This window comes from Ahaetulla prasina, chromosome 6 (assembly GCF_028640845.1).
Source record: "Ahaetulla prasina isolate Xishuangbanna chromosome 6, ASM2864084v1, whole genome shotgun sequence".
In the NCBI taxonomy this organism is placed as follows: Eukaryota; Metazoa; Chordata; class Lepidosauria; order Squamata; family Colubridae; genus Ahaetulla; species Ahaetulla prasina.
Window position 1 is genome coordinate 16,956,019 of NC_080544.1, and position 19,500 is coordinate 16,975,518.

Consider the following 19,500-nt stretch of genomic DNA (forward strand, 5'->3'; position numbering starts at 1 on the left):
GATTGGGGGGGGGGGTGTTGCACGCTGAGTCTCGCCTTCCAGGCAGGCTCGGCTCTCCTCTCGGCTCTTCCAGGCAGGCTCGGCTCTCCTCGGCTCTTCCAGGCAGCCTCCAGCGGCCGAAGTCAAGCGTCGTCTCTCCTCGGGTGATCTCATGCCCCCTTCTCTGCCTCCTCTTGCGTTGCTGCCTCCCATTTTCAAAATGGGAGTGAATGGAGTTTTTTTATAAAAAAAATTAAAAAATCGAGACTTTTTTGAAATGCTGCGGGACGCGAGACAAATTATTAAAAAGCGGGACTGTCCCGCCAAAAGCGAGACGTCTGGTCACTATAGATAAACATATCCTGGCACCTGAGTACTTCATTGCTCTCCTACCACACCCCTATTTCTATCAACTGTGTTTTAATCTGTGCACTGACTGCTGATTCTTTTACCATTGGTAGTCAACCCCCAAAATGCAGCAACCATTATCCACTATTATAATTATATTATAATTATAACCATTATAACCATTATTATTATAACCACTATCTTGTTAGTTCAGGGCCTGTTTGTTGAACCTGTTGTCATTAGTTTGCCATATGCAGTTCACATGTTCACCATTTGGGGGCAGTAATCTACTGTTCCTGAGATTTGGATGTAATATAAAGAATTAAATCTCTGAATAGATTATCTTTCACTCATTTTTTTATTGCTCCGATAAGGTTGTGACAATCAAATCTTTAAAAACCATTATGGATTTTGTCCATTTAAACAATGAATAGAACAATGAATGAATATGTAAATAATAGATATATAAGAATGTAGAAAAGTAAAGCTATTAGTATTAGATAATTTAATGTAAATAAAGAAAATGGGATAAGAAAAAAAATAAAAGGGCCTCTGGTGGCTCAACAGACTAATGCAGTCTGTTATTAATAGCAGCTGCCTGCAATTACTGCAGATTCACATCCCACCAGGCCCAAGGTTGACTCAGCCTTCCATCCTTTATAAGGTAGGTAAAATGAGGACCCAGATTGTTGGGGGCAATAAGTTGACTTTATATATAATATACAAATGGATGAAGACTATTGCTTGACATAGTGTAATCCGCCCTGAGTCTTCGGAGAAGGGCGGGATATAAATGCAAATAATAATATTAATATTAATAATAATTATTATTATTTTAAAAAAAATGAGAAATGGAGGGAAAGGTATAAAAGCAAAAGAAGACCACTAAGAAACGTTGTTTAAAAATAGGAGATTATTTATTTGTTGTATGTTGTGTGTTTGTCAGATTGTGTATCACAATAAAATAAAGGTTTTTTTTTAAAAAAAACAATGAATAGAAGGGAGAAAATTACACTCCTATGAGCTTTTTTTTTTAAAAAATAAACTTTTATGTATGGACAGTATGTAGACTGTTTTTCCCCCGAAAAACAGTTTATAGATTTACATTTCCCCCTAAAATAAACATTTTCAGTCAACACAATAACTAAGTCAGTTCAAGGTCCGAAAGTTCACAGAAAATTCTGCAGCTTCTGAACCTGAGATTTTTCCAAACCCATCCATTGTTATTCCACATGAAGCCATTCTTCTATGAACTTATCTTTCTACCACGAATAAACACAAAGCCAGTGATGTTGCAGGGGTTCACAGGTAACCCACACACAAAAAATGGTAAAGCAGAGCTTGGATATCAACATCATGGCTGCTATCTTGAGTTTTCACACCACATCTTATGGATGGCCTTGCAAAGTTGGGGCAGAGAGGTATTTTTTGCAGGCGCACCTCTAGTTGATTCCCCTTGGTTTCCAAATCCAACAAAATAGGGTTAGGTTTGTTCCTCTTAGTTTTCTAACTTTTTTTCCTGTATTTTTATTTTATAATGACATTTAGTTAAAAAAATCTTTTACAAAAGATGTGACTCTTTCAACAGGCTTGAGAATCCCATACAAATAGGGACCATGTGGGATGTTGATCCATTCTCCCCCAGTTTCATATATATATTGAATTGTATTTAATAGTTATTTGAAAGTTCTTTTAACTGTTTATTTTATTGTACTGTAGGAAGTTCTCCTAGAACAGTGGCAGTCAACCTGGTCCCTACCGCCCACTAGTGGGCATTCCAGCTTTCATGGTGGGCGGTAGGGGTTTTGTCCGACACTGAAGCACTTTCCTTTTTTTAAATTTAATTGGCTTTTTAAAAAAAATTCATAGCATTATTTAAAAACATTTTCATTAGATTTTCATAAAATTCCGCGTGACAATTTAAATTTCTGAAAATATACTATTTGTATCGCCCGCGCATAAGTTTAGTTCACGTTACGTAAGTGAAACTAAATGGCGCTATAGTGCGACAGCAAACCAAAGAGCCTCATCCCAGAATAGCTCACACATCTCCCCCCACACTACCCAGCTGTAACAGACAAGCAGAGCTGGTAGCCGGTGCCCTCCCCAACCCAATCCATGATGCACGAGAAGCATGCACAGATGACGATACACGGCGCATTACTGTGGAACTGGTGGGCAGTTAGAAAATTTTACTACTAACAGAGATACAAAAATGGGTGGTAGGTATAAAAAGGTTGACTACCCCTGTCCTAGAAGAATGAAATATTATACCTCCCTGGATAAGAAAAGGAGAAACGTGCTCTTGGAAAGCAGCCCCCACCTTTGTTAATAGTCCCAGAAAGACTGGGCCACCCTATCTACAAGACAAAAACCTTCAGCTCCAGGGTGATAGGATTAGCCCTCACTCAAGATCCAAACCAGGACAAAGCCATTAAGCCATAATAGGAATTGCCCAACACCCCTTCATTACATCACCTAGCAAGATTCAACCAAGCCTGGGACTCAAGACAATCTACAAAGTTACCCCTGCCTGGCCCCAAAGGAGTCTGACAACCAATCAGAATATATTTCTTTCACAGGAACAGGAAGTTCAAATTCAAAGCCCAAGAGAGGGTATAAATCTCTCTTTCTCACACTCACCCATGTGCTCATTTTTTGCCCAGGACCCAAAAAACCCATGTGGTCCTGTCCACCATTAAAACCATCTTTCCAATCAGCCACCATGTTTCCAGTGTCTTTTCCCCCACTTGGAACGGAACCCAGATTGATATTTCTTCCAACAGGACACTACCCAAAGTCATATTCATGACACGAGAAGCTATATAGATATATAGACAGAGAGACGATAGAGATAACAAGATAGACATAGAGATGACAGAGATAGAGATATATCATCCCAGGGAATAAAAGTGATTAAACAAGGTCATAAACAAGGCAGGAAAACCAGCAGAGAACAATTTGACCTCTTGAAAATAGCTCAGCTCCGGGGTCACATGATAACAGAAGATAACATGGTCTTGGAATTAAGCAGCTGGCAGCATTTGGAGTTACTTCCTAACTGCATCTCCCAGGGATTTTGTGGCATTTATTTCAAAGTGCCTTTTTCCAGGTATATCTAGTGTCCTTTAAAAAATCCAGTCTGGTCATCCTTGGTCATCTTCTTTAGGGGGGCAGCAGTTTTGCTTCCATTCTGTTTACTCTGATAATATTACCTTGCTGACAAAACATAGACTCGGACTCTGTCAATTAATCCTTTGCCAATATTCTGGCGGGCTGGAAAGAATAAAAAGGAATCCGTTGCAGAGAGCGTACCTGGAATCTCAGCTGTTCAAAGTTTTATAGAGAAAGCCACAACTGTTAAAAACATCCTAGGTTTATTCAACCGCAAAAGTGGATGTTTTCAAATGATCAAACTGTACAGGAATTCTACAACTAGCAGCATCCTGAACAAAACTCTGATAGTATTTCACAGTTCCTAGGAAGCTGTCATTTCAGTTGGATGGAAGCTTTCAAAAGCCAAGATGGCGCCCACAAATGTGGATGAATTGAGATCTTTCTTTTTTCATGCCCACTTCCCCCCTCCTCCCATCTCCAACTCCTTCTAGCCACTGTTTTGAATTTTCTTTTACCTTATGAAATCTGTGCTTGGGGCACAACATCCCTTTAAGTAATGCGTGGATCCAGGGTCTATCCAGCAGCCTGACTAGGTGGCTCAGTAGCTAAGACACTGAGCTTTTCGGTCAGAAAGGTTGGCAGCTCGGCGGTTCAAAGGCCTGCTGCGTGAGCAGGGGGTTGGAATAGATGACCTCCGAGGTCCCTTCCAACTTTGTTACTATTACTTGCCTGTTTAGCTCTGTGTCTGCCCTCCTTCAGAAGAGTCGCCACAGAAAGCTCCCCTTTCAAACCATCAACCCTTCAATTTAATATTCATTTTTTTGTTATTATTATCATTTTTTATTGTAGAATTTTCTTGGTTACGTATAAAATTTCCAGTATTCACAATGACAGTATACCGTCTGGATACTATCTCTACAGTCTGTGTTAAATACAGATAGTGAATCTTATACACACAATAGTTGCGGCTATTATTCTCAATACCTATTCATCTTCATCTTCACTAATCCTGGTTGAGAATTTAATATTCATTTTTGATGGATCGATTGTGTGTCATCAAGTTGTTTGGGGCACCTAGCAACCACACAGATCGGTGTTTTTTTTCCTCCTTGACAATCTATCCCTGCCATGGTCTTTTAGGTCTTCCAAACATTGCACCCATGGCCACTGTAACACAGTCCAGCCACTTGGAGAGCTTGTTTCTTTTCCTGTTTTCTTTAAGACAGGGAGTTGAAGTCCACAAGTCTTAAAGTTGACAAGGTTGGAGACCCCTGCTTTAAGATCTACAAGAGGCAGGGAAGGAAAATTATCTCACATGGGGAGTTGCAAAGGGAGGCCATTTCTCTCTCTCTCTCTCTCTCTCTCTCTTTTTAGTCTTCTTTTTTTTAAAGATATATGTTTTATTAATACATTTTTTTGGTATCACATAAAAAAATTCCATATCTATCTGAACAGCTCGTTGTCTGGGCACAATTCATTTCTAGTAGAAATGTCATATTGATCATCCTTTATCATCATCATAAACATAATAAACGTTATCAGTAATAATTGCAAAATCGTAATACAATTAAGTTTATCTATCTTACAAAGTTTTCAAACGTTCAAAGTTACAAACGTCCTTATTATCTTTTGGATCTTTCCAGGCTCTGATTCTGTTAATTAACCATGATTGGTAAAACAAGTCCCAGGTCAAAAAGCATTCTGCTTTTTCCTTTTCCTTTCTTTTAAGTGTTGCTCTGTTCATCTCAGCACATTCTAATCCTTTTTTTTTTTAAATAACACTTTCATCTGTAACAGTGGTTACCATCCACTGGTGGTCCGCGAGACAATCTCGGTGGGTCCGTAGAAAAAGTATTTGCATTTTTTAAAAATATTATATACTATTACAAATACTACTTATCTTTTTAAAAAAATAAATAAATCATATTCGGTCGTCCTCAGGATTTAAAATTATGAATGTAGTGGTCCCTTAGATCCGAAAGGTTGGTGACCCCTGATCTGATATCGCTTCGTTTTTTTCCATTGTTATGCAAATACAATTCTTGCTGCAGTTAAGGGAAGCCATTTTTCATGGAGGGGATATAGGAACAGTGGTGGGATTCAAGTGATTTAACAACCGGTTCTCTGCCCTAATGATTTCTTCCAACAACCAGTTCGCCAAACTGCAAAGAAAGTTAACAGCCGGTTCTCCTGAAGTGGTGCGACCTAGCTGAATCCCACCACTGGATAGGAGAGGGGTTGTGTGTGGAATCCTATAGCAAGTCTCTGCAGGATTTAAAGTGATCTTTAAACAGGCCAGTTCAGCTTCAGTGGCAAGCTCTGAAATCAGTCTTTAAAAAGAAAGAAAGAAAGAAAGAAAGAAAGAAAGAAAGAAAGAAAGAAAGAAAGAAAGAAAGAAAGAAAGAGAGCATCTGAACCTAAAACAAAGGAGTTTTCCTTCTCTGGATAACTGTACACCACTGTCAGGCAGCTCAACGTGTTGGAGCATGAAGCACCCCCTGGTTCCCATGGCAACCGCAGCAGCCTTTGCTGAACCAATTGCAGTCCCATCATTTAGGCAGGGCTGACCCTCCTCCCTCCCCCCATCTCCAACTCCTTCTAGCCACTGTTTTGAATTTTCTTTTACCTTATGAAATCTGTGCTTGGGGCACAACATCCCTTTAAGTAATGCATGGATCCAGGGTCTATCCAGCAGCCTGACTTCTGAGCTTTTCGGTCAGAAAGGTCGGCAGTTCGGCGGTTCAAATCCCTAGTACAGGCCTGCTGCGTGAGCAGGGGGTTGGAATAGATGACCTCCGAGGTCCCTTCCAACTTTGTTACTATTACATGCCTGTTTAGCTCTGTGTCTGCCCTCCTTTAGAAGAGTCACCACAGAAAGCTCCCCTTTCAAACCATCAACCCTTCAATTTAATATTCATTTTTTTGTTATTATTATCATTTTTTATTGTAGAATTTTCTTGGTTATGTATAACATTTCCAGTATTCACAATGACAGTATACCGTCTGGATACTATCTCTACAGTCTGTGTTAAATACAGATAGTGAATCTTATACACACAATAGTTGCGACTATTATTCTCAATACCTATTCATCTTCATCTTCACTAATCCTGGTTGAGAATTTAATATTCATTTTTGATGGATCGATTGTGTGTCATCAAGTTGTTTGGGGCACCTAGCAACCACACAGATCGGAGTTTTTTTTCTCCTTGACAATCTGTCCCTGCCATGGTCTTTTAGGTCTTCCAAACATTGCACCCATGGCCACTGTAACACAGTCCAGCCACTTGGAGAGCTTGTTTCTTTTCCTGTTTTCTTTAAGACAGGGAGTTGAAGTCCACAAGTCTTAAAGTTGACAAGGTTGGAGACCCCTGCTTTAAGATCTACAAGAGGCAGGGAAGGAAAATTATCTCACATGGGGAGTTGCAAAGGGAGGCCATTTCTCTCTCTCTCTCTCTCTCTCTCTCTCTCTCTCTCTCTCTTTTTAGTCTTCTTTTTTTTAAAGATATATGTTTTATTAATACATTTTTTTGGTATCACATAAAAAAATTCCATATCTATCTGAACAGCTCGTTGTCTGGGCACAATTCATTTCTAGTAGAAATGCCATATTGATCATCCTTTATCATCATCATAAACATAATAAACGTTATCAGTAATAATTGCAAAATCGTAATACAATTAAGTTTATCTATCTTACAAAGTTTTCAAACGTTCAAAGTTACAAACGTTCTTATTATCTTTTGGATCTTTCCAGGCTCTGATTCTGTTAATTAACCATGATTGGTAAAACAAGTCCCAGGTCAAAAAGCATTCTGCTTTTTCCTTTTCCTTTCTTTTAAGTATTGCTCTGTCCATCTCAGCACATTCTAATCCTTTTTTTTTTTTAAATAACACTTTCATCTGTAACAGTGGTTACCATCCACTGGTGGTCCGCGAGACAATCTCGGTGGGTCCGCAGAAAAAGTATTTGCATTTTTTAAAAATATTATATACTATTACAAATACTACTTATCTTTTTAAAAAAAATAAATAAATCATATTCGGTTGTCCTCAGGATTTAAAATTATGAATGTAGTGGTCCCTTAGATCCGAAAGGTTGGTGACCCCTGATCTGATATCGCTTCGTTTTTTTCCATTGTTATGCAAATACAATTCTTGCTGCAGTTAAGGGAAGCCATTTTTCATGGAGGGGATATAGGAACAGTGGTGGGATTCAAGTGATTTAACAACCGGTTCTCTGCCCTAATGATTTCTTCCAACAACCAGTTCGCCAAACTGCAAAGAAAGTTAACAGCCGGTTCTCCTGAAGTGGTGCGACCTAGCTGAATCCCACCACTGGATAGGAGAGGGGTTGTGTGTGGAATCCTATAGCAAGTCTCTGCAGGATTTAAAGTGATCTTTAAACAGGCCAGTTCAGCTTCAGTGGCAAGCTCTGAAATCAGTCTTTAAAAAGAAAGAAAGAAAGAAAGAAAGAAAGAAAGAAAGAAAGAAAGAAAGAAAGAAAGAAAGAAAGAAAGAGAGCATCTGAACCTAAAACAAAGGAGTTTTCCTTCTCTGGATAACTGTACACCACTGTCAGGCAGCTCAACGTGTTGGAGCATGAAGCACCCCCTGGTTCCCATGGCAACCGCAGCAGCCTTTGCTGAACCAATTGCAGTCCCATCATTTAGGCAGGGCTGACCCTCCTCCCTCCCTCCCTCCCTCCCCGGAGGTTACTGCCGGTCATAGCTGACTGTTCGCATTCATAACAGCCTTGAAACTTCTGACCGCAGCGCAGCCAATCGGCAGGCTGCCTTTCTTGTCTGACTCTGGCTCCGCCAATGGCTGACAAGCTCTCTAATCCATTCCCACTGGTGAATTAGTCACCGCTTTGGGGTGGTTGTGTTTTTTTGTTTTTTTTTGTGTTTTTTTTAAAGAGTCATAAAGGGAAAAGGTAATAATAGCAGAACGACAATTAAGTGCGCCTATCAGTCCAGTGTGTGTCTATGGGAGAGAAAATGTGTGCATTGTTACGGATATACCGGACACACATAGAAATAACAAGGGGCATTGTCTCCAGTTCTATACATCTCTCTTGCCGCCTGTGAGCTAGTTAAAGAATGTGGATGGCAGCTGGTGACAGAATAACCGAGCTGGAAGGGAGGCTCGGAGGTCTTCTAGTCCAACCCTTTGTTGTAAAAAGTTTTTTATTATTTTTTATTTTTCTTATACACATATTATAAATGTACGTTTTCTTATTCATAGATAATCAAACATATTCTCTCTAAAGAAAGCACAAAAATAAAACCTTTTACCTACCTTTGGAGTTGCTCTTCTACGTTTTCTTTCCATTCGTTTTATAACAAACCACCTTCTCTTTTCCCTCCGTCCTTCTCCTTTCCTACCTTCTTCCTCCTCCTCTCCTTCCTCATCCCTACCTCCCTTTCCTCTCCCCCACTCCTCTTTCCCTCCTTTCTCACCTTCTCTCCTACTCTTACCCCTAACTTATCTTCCTCTCCTTCTCCTTCCTTCCATCCCTCTCTCTCCTTCACCTCCTCTATCTTACCTTCTATTCCTCTCTTCTTTCTTTCTTCTTTGTTGTATATTATTTCCCTTGTTTGGTATCCGAGCAACTCCAATCATCTGATAATATAATATCAGAATAACCAAGCTGGAAGGGGGGCTTGGAGATCTTCTAGTCCACCCCTTTGTTGGAGCACGAGATCTTATACTTTCTTTTTTTTCCCCTCAAGTTTTTTTTTTTAATAACATAAAAATTCCATTTTCAATTAAAAGAGTGTGTTGTCTGGGTATAAATAGTTTTAGGAAATAATCAAAATATTTATTCATTACATTAGTATGGATTCTAATAATATAATGATGTTTACTGAACCATTTTAACGTACCTCCCTTACATCATTGATCCTTTCCATATTTTTCCCTGTTTCTAGCTCCTGTTTTTGTCAGCTAATCATTGATAAAAGTCAGTCCCAAGTCAAAAAGTATTCAGTTTCTTTCTTTTCCTTACTTGTGTTAGCCTATTGATTTCTGCACATTCTAGTAGATTAGATTAGATTAGATTAGATTAGATTAGATTAGATTTCTTTATTGGCCAAATGTGATTGGACACACAAGGAATTTGTCTTTGGTGCAGTGATGGGTTGCTCCCGGTTTGGTCCGGTTCTATAGAACCGGTAGTAAAACCAGCGGGAGACTCCGCCCACCCACCACGTAATCATGGGTGATTGGCACATGCGCAGAAACTTCTTTACCAGTAGTAAAGGCAGTGGTGGGATTCAGCCAGTTCGCACCACTTCGGGAGAACCGGTTGTTAACTTTCTGAGCAGTTTGGCAAACTGGTTGTTGGAAGAAATCATTAGGGCAAAGAACCGGTTGTTAAATCACTTGAATCCCACCACTGAGTAAAGGTAAGTGTAACCGACCCCTGCTTTGGTGCATATGCTCACAGTGTACATAAAAAGAAAAGAGACATTCGTTAAGAATCATAAGATACAACATTTAATGATAGTCATAGGGTACATATATGTGTGTGTGTGTGTGTGTGTGTGTGTGTGTGTGTGTGTGTGTACCGTGTTTCCCAGAAAATAAGACCCTGTCTTATTTATTTTTTTATTGCCATGCGCCCAAAAGCCCAGTTGGGCTTATTATCAGGGGATGTCTTATTTTGGGGGAAACAGGGCAAATACAATTCTAGCTGCAGTCAGTACATGTAAACTCAGATATGCATTCCCTTTATTGTACTTATCCGGTATCATGCCCAGAAAAGAATATACTTCTGGTTCGGATTTCCCAGGGCTTTGAATCCAGGCCCCAGAGTCTGGCCCAATACCAAACTCCTGAGCAACCTGCAATTTGTGGGAGAACGTCTCCTAATCCCTCCCACCCGATCCCAGAGATAGGCAGAAGAGGAAGGACCATGCCTGTTTGCCTTTAAGCAATTTTATTTGAAAGGTTAAGAAGAGGCCTCTGTAAATTTAATTTTCCTGTTGCTATTAATTGATTTTACAGTTTTAATGATCTTTGAATAGCTGTGTGTCCGGTCCAAAATTTCCTGGCTTTATCTGAGCTTCTGTCTCCCTTCTAGCATGTGCCACCATTCCTCCAAGAAGCTTTGTTTAACCCAACTTAAATCTGGAAAATCTCCTGGGGGTTGTGGTGGTTATTTCAGACTATTGTTAACTAATAAATATCCTCTATGCGCATGACAACAGCATATTTTAAACTTGTAATTGTTCAGGAGAGACGCGGTTGCTGAGTGGCTAACACGCTGAACTTCTTGATCGAAAGGCCGGCAGTTCAGCAGTTCGAATCCCTAGTGCCACGTAACGGGGTGAGTTCCTGTTACTTGTCCCAGCTTCTGCTAACCTAGCAGTTCAAAAGCACATAAAAAATGCAAGTAGAAAAGAAGGGACCACTTTTGGTAGGAAGGTAACAGCGTTCCGTGCACCTTTGGCGTTTAATCATGCTGGCCACATGACCATGGAGACGTCTTCGTACAGCGCTGGCTCTTCGGCTTTGAAACGGAGATGAGCACCGCCCCCTAGAGTCGGGAACGACTAGCACATATGTGCGTGGGGAACCTTTACCTTTTAATTGCTCAGATATCTCAGATAGACCCAGACTGGGTCAAACCACAGTCAAACCTAATTGTTGCTCTCATCTTCTTTAGTTACAGACCAACCTGACCAGTGGTGGGATTCAGCTAGTTCGCGCCACTTCGGAAGAACTGGTTGTTAACTTTCTGTGCAGTTTGGTGAACTGCTTGTTGGAAGAAATAATTAAGGCAGAGAACCGGTTGTTAAATTATTTGAGTCCCACCACTGCTCCTGACTCTTATGAATAGCAAGCTCTTTCGGAAGCTCTTAAATTGGATGGAACACCACTGTGGGAAGAAATATCCATCTGCTTCCGTTCCAAGCCGGGAGAAAGGCACTGGAGACAAAATGGAGGCTAGAGACTGATTGGAAAGAGTGTCCATCTATTGATGAAGCAGAACCACCAAGCACATGTGATTCTGGGCAGCTGACCACATGGTATTGAGAGTGAGGGGTTTTTATACCTTCTTTGAGCTTTGTACTTAAGCTTCCTGTTCCTGTGCAAGAACATGTATTCTATTGGCTGTTGTCAGATTCCTATGGGATCTGTAGGGGTATCATGTACCCCGACTCATGTAGGGGTCATAGCTGGCTCTATAGGCAAAAGAGGAAATACAAATCCTAGGTGTTTATCTGAGCTACATTTGGTTGAAGTTTGGACTTCTTTGAGGGTGATGCAATAATTCCTATTGTGGCTTAATAGTTCTATCCTGTGTTGGATCTTGAGTGAGGGTATTTACTTATGAATAGAGCTATCTAGATACTTGTCTTCTTTCAATAAGCTCTTTAACTCTTAAGTGCTGACATCTGCTGTGGCCTATTAAGAAAAGGTGGGGCCTGCTTCCTGCCTCTAAAAAACATGTTTTTCCAGTTCTCATTTAGGGAAATATAATAGCCTGCCTTTTTAATATTTCCCAAAATATTTCATTTTTCTGGGAGGGGGAGGGACCTTCCCACAGCACTGAATAGTGAGACAAGAGCAAGGTGGGATCAGTCCTGTTAAATCAACTCTATGCAATTTCAAAGTAGCTCCTGGCTCCATAATATAAAGCTAGAAGTCATTAGATCACAATACTAGGCTGACTTTCTCTAGGCTTGGAAGCTAGGCAGGACTGGGCCTTGTTTGGTGCTTGGATGGAAGACCATCAAAAGAAGACTACAGCTAAAGGCTGGAGAGAAAAGTTGAAAAAAGCATTCCAGAAGCAGACAGTGATAGTTACTCTCCTATTGCTGCAAGAAAAAAAAATTATGCATGGTGGTGTCCATAAATCTCTGGCAATTTTATCTTAATGTATAGTTTCCCTATAAATGTGGATTCTTGCTAATTGATTTACTTTGCGATACTATCCGTCCTGAGATTAATTGGTGTGTGATTAGTGTATGGTTCTGTACTGTGTAATACAGAGATTTGAAGCAAAGAAACATTGCATCCTCATTGGTAAAATGCTGCTATGCCAGCTAGAAAAACAATAGCAACATTGCTACACACTTAGAGTTCATCTATACCACATCCTTATCCCAGCCGAAGGCACCCACTGACTTACCCTTTGCCAATGGCACGTCTATGTGACTTCATTTCGGTTTCATTTTCAGCCCACTGGTAAGGCAGCCTGATCATCACTTTACAGGATCTGGTGTGGAAGTGATGTTTGCCATGCTACACCAGGACATTTGACACAAGATAATTTAGGGTGCATGGAGGAGATGGCTTGAGATGACGCCATTGGAGTCAGGGATCTGCTTAGCACCAATTGGACCAGCAAGTCTTCTGTGGAATCAGCCACTTTTGTCTGGGCTTTAGGGAATTTAGGATGGGGTTCCTAGAGTATATATGCAATACCCAATCACATATTGTCTATGATGATTGATGGTGGCTTTTCCTGTAGTTAGACTAGTGGTGGGATTCAGCCGGTTCTATCCGGTTTGGGCGAACTGTTAGTGGCGACTGCGGGAGGCTCCGCCCACCCACCTGCCCGGACGCAATGCGCAAGCACAGAGCATGCACGCTCACATTTGCGAACTGGTAGGGAAGGTAAGTGAATTCCACCTCTGAGTTAGACCTTTGAATTTCAACCCCTGCTCACTGTCCTCACCACACCATGTGGTGCAGCCTATGAAGGACAGCAGCATAGCACTGTATACTTGTTGTGGTCCGCCAGCAGCCTGCAGAGCTGACAATGGAGTCGGACAGCGATGAGGCTGAGGAAGACCATGGGCCAGTCCTGGAGGCTGGGAAAGGCCCGGATGAGGGCTCTGCATCGGAGCTGAGGTGGGGCCAGGGCCATCGGGGAGTGAGGTGCAGACTCCAGAGCCTCCAGAGACTGACAGTAGTGAGGCAGAGGAACAGGAGGAGCCTGTTCCTAATGCACACATGAGAAGAGCTGCCAGAAGGAAAGAGCAGCTCAAGCAAAGAGGACGACTCGGGAGTAGGGCCAAGAGATGATTGGCCCCTCCCATAAGGCTTAAAAGACCAGCAATGGCATTTGGGCTTTGCCAGAAAACAACGTTTTGATAGCTTCGTCTTCTTGCATTTATTTTGAATCGGTGTCTTCTGAACTTGTGCCAAGAAAGGCCTTTGGCAGTTTGCCTAATTGGACCAAGGTTGGTGATAGGACTGAGGAATTTGTGTTGGGAGGAATTTGCTTTAATTTAGTTGTACTACGCTGAGAATGAAGTAATTCTCAGCTGTTCGAATAAAGTTTTTTGCTTTTACACTGACTGAGTTTCCGACTACCTACTGGGGCCTAGGTCACAACAATACTCTTCCAGTTGCAAAGTAAGAGCAGGCTGAAGGGGGAGGGGAGGGCAGCAAAATTTAAAGCAGCAGGAATCCTCCTGGTTCTGGGACACCAAGGTAGCTGGATACACAAGCGGCTTCTGAGATGAAGAGAGCCCTTCAAACTGCAATCAAATTCATTTTTAGTTTAGCAACACCCAAAATACCCGTGCCTGCCAAAAGGCTTGTAGCTCACAAAAGGCAATTTGTGGAAATGAAATTGTGCAACTGCCCTTTCAAGTTACACTAACCTGGCAGTCTTAAACTGAATTCGACACATTTAAGGCTTAAAGAAGTGTCACAACTATCCCTAGCTGCTTTCATTCTAAGAAACGAACATCCCACAGGGGCAATTCTGAAGGTGAAATTTGAAGAGCAGGCTTTAACTAAAACAAACCTACAGCTCTCAGATTTGCTTAAATTCCATTTGCACAACCTGCATTTCTTCAGACAGCTTTTCTGTGATGCAAGGCATGTGTCCAGCACAACCCTGTGCCTGAAACAGCCTTAATCAAGTTAAGAGTGTAACATTATTTTCAAATGCATTTGAATAATTTCTTAGAGATCTTATAGGATGTCAGATGAGAGTGATACTTTACCACAGCAGGAATTGCACTTAAAAGAGCCGGAAGGACAAATGGTGCTCTTCTGCTTTTATTACACTTCAATCAAAGCAGAGAACAAACACACACTCAAAGCTGTTGGCCGGCCAAACATAAAAGATTTGGGAGATCTAGAATAGGAGCTCCCAACCGAGGGTGCAAGGCAATATCCCAGGGGATGAGAAGACTTGGGTTTAGAAGTTTCAAAATTATTGTGTATAGGCATAATTATATGCGTACAATTGTTTACTTTTGTAAGGGGTGCGAGAATACATCAGAAGGACAATCATTTTTTTTTTTGAGGGGAAAATACTGTAGATCTCACTTTTGCCATTAACGGTTTTCATCATTGTATTTTCCTGCCATCATTTCTTCTCCAGGAACTTCTCGCTATGAACTTGCGCTCATTCTTCTTATACATTCAATTCTGAGGGAAATTTTCTGAGTCTTTTCAAGCCCTCCCTTCTCCGAGTAACCTTGTAATGCTGAAACAACTTCAATTCTTTGCTGTGACTTCTCTCAACGTCCCCTGGGAAAACAAGATTGTTCCTATGAACCGTGGGGGCCTCCCCCCCTGCCCTGTCATTCTAACCTGACCCCTGCTCTGCTCTCATTGTCCTTATGAGAATGATTGGAATCAGACAGATATTTGCTGACTTTAGCCGGGTTTGAAGCCATCTGCTAATCCCGGTCAACTAGGTTGAGGCAGAGGTTGCCTCAGACCGTGACCATTGTGAAGTCAAATCACATCATCAACCAGAATATCGGGATCTTGATACTTCCATATGGTTGGCCAATTCCACATGACTGAAAACTATGAAGGTCTACTCTGTTGGTTTAAGGCAGTGATGGAGAACTTTTTCGGCACCAAGTGCCCAAACTGGAATATGTATGCAGGTGCACATGCCGGAGCACCGGAAATGCAAAGACCAGCTGGCCAGCATGCGCATGGCTGGTTTTTGGCTGGTTTTTTGGCTGTTTTCAGGCCGTTTTTTGGGCCATTTTTTAGGCCTGCAAAACTACTGTTTGTTGGCGGTTTTCCAGCACACTGTCACCCACGAAGACCAGCTGGCGCATGCCTGTTTTTTGCCTGTTTTCCAGGCCATTTTTTTGGGCTGTTTTCAGGCCCAAAATGGCCAAAAAACAGGCATGCGCCAGCTGGTCTTTACGGGTGCCATAGTACCAGAAAACAGCCTGAAAATGGCTCCCAAAACAGCCCAAAACCAGGCTGTTTTCCAGGCTGTTTTCCAGGCTGTTTTTAGGCTGTTTTTGACCTATAAATGGCTTGAAAAATGGGCTGTGTTTTGGCCGTTTTCCAGCACTCCAGCACCCGTGAAGACCAGCTGGCACACGCCTGTTTTTTCAGGCCATTTTTGGGCTGAAAACAGCCCAGAAAACAGGCATACACCAGCTGGTTTTCACGGGGGCCGAGCACTAGAAAACAGCCTGAAAACGGCCCCAAAAACAGCCAAAAACCAGGCCATTTTTCAGGCTGTTTTCAGGCCATTTTTGGGCACCCGCGAAGACCAGCTGGCCAGCGTGCCATAGGTTCGCCATCACGGGTTTAAGGCATAGAAGACAAATGTTGGTCCAGATTCTATTTCCAGAGAGGGGAACCCTCTATATTGCTCTTCAGTACCTGTATGTAAACATGTAACCTAATAGCTTTTCCAGACTCTTTTCTTAAATAATGACATTCTCATTTCCTTCCACCCCGTTCATGGGATTTTAGTTTCTAGTTTTCCCTATTTATAATCATTGCTCCTCACTGTACCTCTTCTGTTTTAAGTTGGTCTTAAAGTGTGGTGTCTAGAACTTGAGCTATTATTCAAAGTGGGGCTGGCCAAATGCAGTGCAGAAAAGCCATCGGATTGAACCACAGGGCACCGTATTCTCTCTCCAGTTTGAGAAGGTACCACTGAGGAGGGTTCTTGGAGTGCAATTTTTGAGCCAATTATGAATCCAATTAATTATTATGCCATCTAACCCCACACTTAACTAGTTTGCCAAGCTGTTCAGAATGGGCCTCTTAGGGCTTCCGGTGGCGCCACCTTCTTCACTGAGTGCCTAATTAAGGCGCTCAGCACTGAATTTCGTAAAAGCCGGCGAAAACAGTGAAAAACAGCTGTTTGCTGGCTTCAATTTCTCTCCCTGGGAGAAAGGGAGAGGATAGAGTGGCGGGAGAGTGGTAGATCTCCCCAGGGGCTTTGTTTTGTTATGCAGAGCCCCGGAGGGTTGAGTCCCACTGTAATCCTGCCAAGCTCCGATCTTCAGCGTGCTCCTGCAAAGGCAGGAAAAGAAGAAAGTGTCCATCTCTGCTTAACTGATTTTTTCCTTGTGGATTTCTATATGCAGACGGAACAAGCGTGAGTGAACAACTACTGGATTGCAAGTATTTTTGATTTCCTGACTTCTACCTTTTAAAAAGAGAAATTTTCTTTTTTGCTTTAACTGATTGGCATCTGAGAGGAAGTGAAAGTGAATTGAACCAAAAGTGGAAACAGGCTGTGTAACTAAGAAGCTAAGAAATGCCATGGGTGGCTCAGGCTGTAAAATAGCCTGTTATTAAAACATAGCTGCTTGCAATTACTGCAGGCTCGAGTCCCACCAGGCCCAAGGTTGACTCAGCCTTCCATCCTTTATAAGGTAGGTAAAATGAGGACCCAGATTGTTGGGGGGGCAATAAGTTGACTTTGTAAATATACAAATAGAATGAGACTATTGCCTTACACAATGTAAGCCGCCCTGAGTCTTCAGAGAAGGGCGGGATATAAATGTAAATAAATAAAATAAATAAATACTTGTGGATTGTAACGAACTGAGCTCTCCTATACTTAAAGGGGAAAAGAGAAGTTTTTAAACTTAAATTTTGTGACTTTAAAAATTGAAATGGCTACTAAACCACCTAAGACTGCTGGCAGAAGAGGATCTGAAATAGCTTTGGAAGATTTGATTAAAGAGCAAGGAAAAGTGTCTGAAGAGAGATTTAAGGAGATGATGGAAAAAATTACGGATAATAATGAAAAAATAAGAGAAGGAATAAAAGAAAATAATAAAAAATAAGAGAAGATATTTTGATGGCTTTTCAAGATTTGGCAAATAGACTGGAGGGGTTGGAGGAGGAGGTACAAGAAATAGTCCAGTCAAACCAGCAATTAGAAAATAAGATGGGAGGGATGCAAATAAAATTGGACAAAAATGAAGATCAAGTGGTGGTGATGCAATATAGGATGATGGAAGGCACTCTGAGAATTAGGGGATTACAGGAAGAAAAAGGTGAAGATTTAAAAAAAAAATTATCAGAAGCCCTGGCTGAATTTATTGAAATTGATCCACAAGAGGTTGTTTATCAAATTGATAAAATTTATAGAGTTAATTCCTGGATTGCTAGGCAGAAGAAACTTTTTTTTTAATTTGCATTTATATCCCGCCCTTCTCCGAAGACTCAGGGCGGCTTACACTATGTTAGCAATAGTCTTCATCCTATTTGTATATTTATATACAAAGTCAACTTATTGCCCCCAACAATCTGGGTCCTCATTTTACCTACCTTATCAAGGATGAAAGGCTGAGTCAACCTTGGGCCTGGTGGGACTAGAACCTGCAGTAATTGCAAGCAGCTGTGTTAATAACAGACTGTCTTACCAGTCTGAGCCACAGAGACTTCCTAGAGATATTGTGGTTTATTTTTTGAAAAGGAAATGAGAAATCAGATTTTGCAAGTTGCATATCAGAAAAAGTTGAGAATAGCAGACCAGGAGCTGAAGGTTTTGAAAGAGATTCCTCCCAAGATGTTAAGGGATAGGAAGGACTTTATATTTTTTACACAAGAATTTAAAAAGTACCAGATTCAATTTAGATGGGAAGTTCCAGTTGGTTTGACAGTATATTATCAAGGAAGAAGATATTGAATTGATACTGTGCTTAAGGCCAAAGATTTTCTTTCTACTGTGCTGAAAGTTGAAATAGAAGTAATAGAACAAAGAATTCAAGAGACCCAAATGGGTGTGGAAGCTGAGGTGACCCCAGTGATGTTACCATCTAAAGAACAACCACAAGAACAAAGAGTGACAAGGGGAGCCCTTAAGCATAAAGAAAAGGAGCAACAAACTCAGAGTAAAGGTCAGGATTCTGCTACAGAAGTGGTGGGAGGAGCAAGGCCGAAGATATGGGAGGAGGATCTTCAGCTGATTGTTCAAAAGCTTCAGGAGGCCAGTAATGGCAAATAAAATTCTGACTTGGAATGTTAATGGTTTGAATTCAGCTCAGAGGAGAAGAAAAATATTTCATTATTTGAAACAATTTAGAAATGATGTGATTTGCTTACAAGAAACATATATTAAATCATCAGATAATAAATACTTAATAAACTCAAAATTAGGTAAAAATTTTGCTGCCTCAGCTTTGGATAAGAAAAATGGTTTAGTGGTATATTTGAGAAAAGATATACCAGCCAAGTTAATAGAGGCAGACACTCACGGAAGATATATTGCCGTTGAATTTATATTAGAAACAAAAAAGACCCTTTTGCTTGGTATATATGCACCCAATCAGCAACAAGAAAAATTTTACAGAATGTTGTATGACAAGTTGATTCTATGGGATTATAAATCATGTATTATATTAGGAGATTGGAATGGAGTAATAGATACACGAAATGACAAGAGGATTTCTTCTAAGAAGATACCTGCACATGCAAAGCTGCCTAAGTCCTTTTTTGAGATGATAGAAGATTTTGAGTTGAGAGATGTATGGAGACTGTGGAACTTGGAGGAAAGAGACTATACTTTTTTCTCTGATAGGCATCAATCCTTCTCACATATTGATTTTATTTTAACTTCTAATGATTTGCTTTCTAGGGTGAAGAAAACTAAGATATTTCCAAGATGTTTGTCTGATCATAATCCTGTTTGGATGGGATTGCAATATGGAAAAGAAGGCAGAAGAACATGGAGATTAAGTGAAAATTTGTTTAGAGATCAGGATAATGTAAATCAATGTAAAAAGCAGATGAAAGAATTTTTTGATTATAATTTGAATAAGGAAACATCGATAGAAATGGTTTAGGACGCCAGTAAAG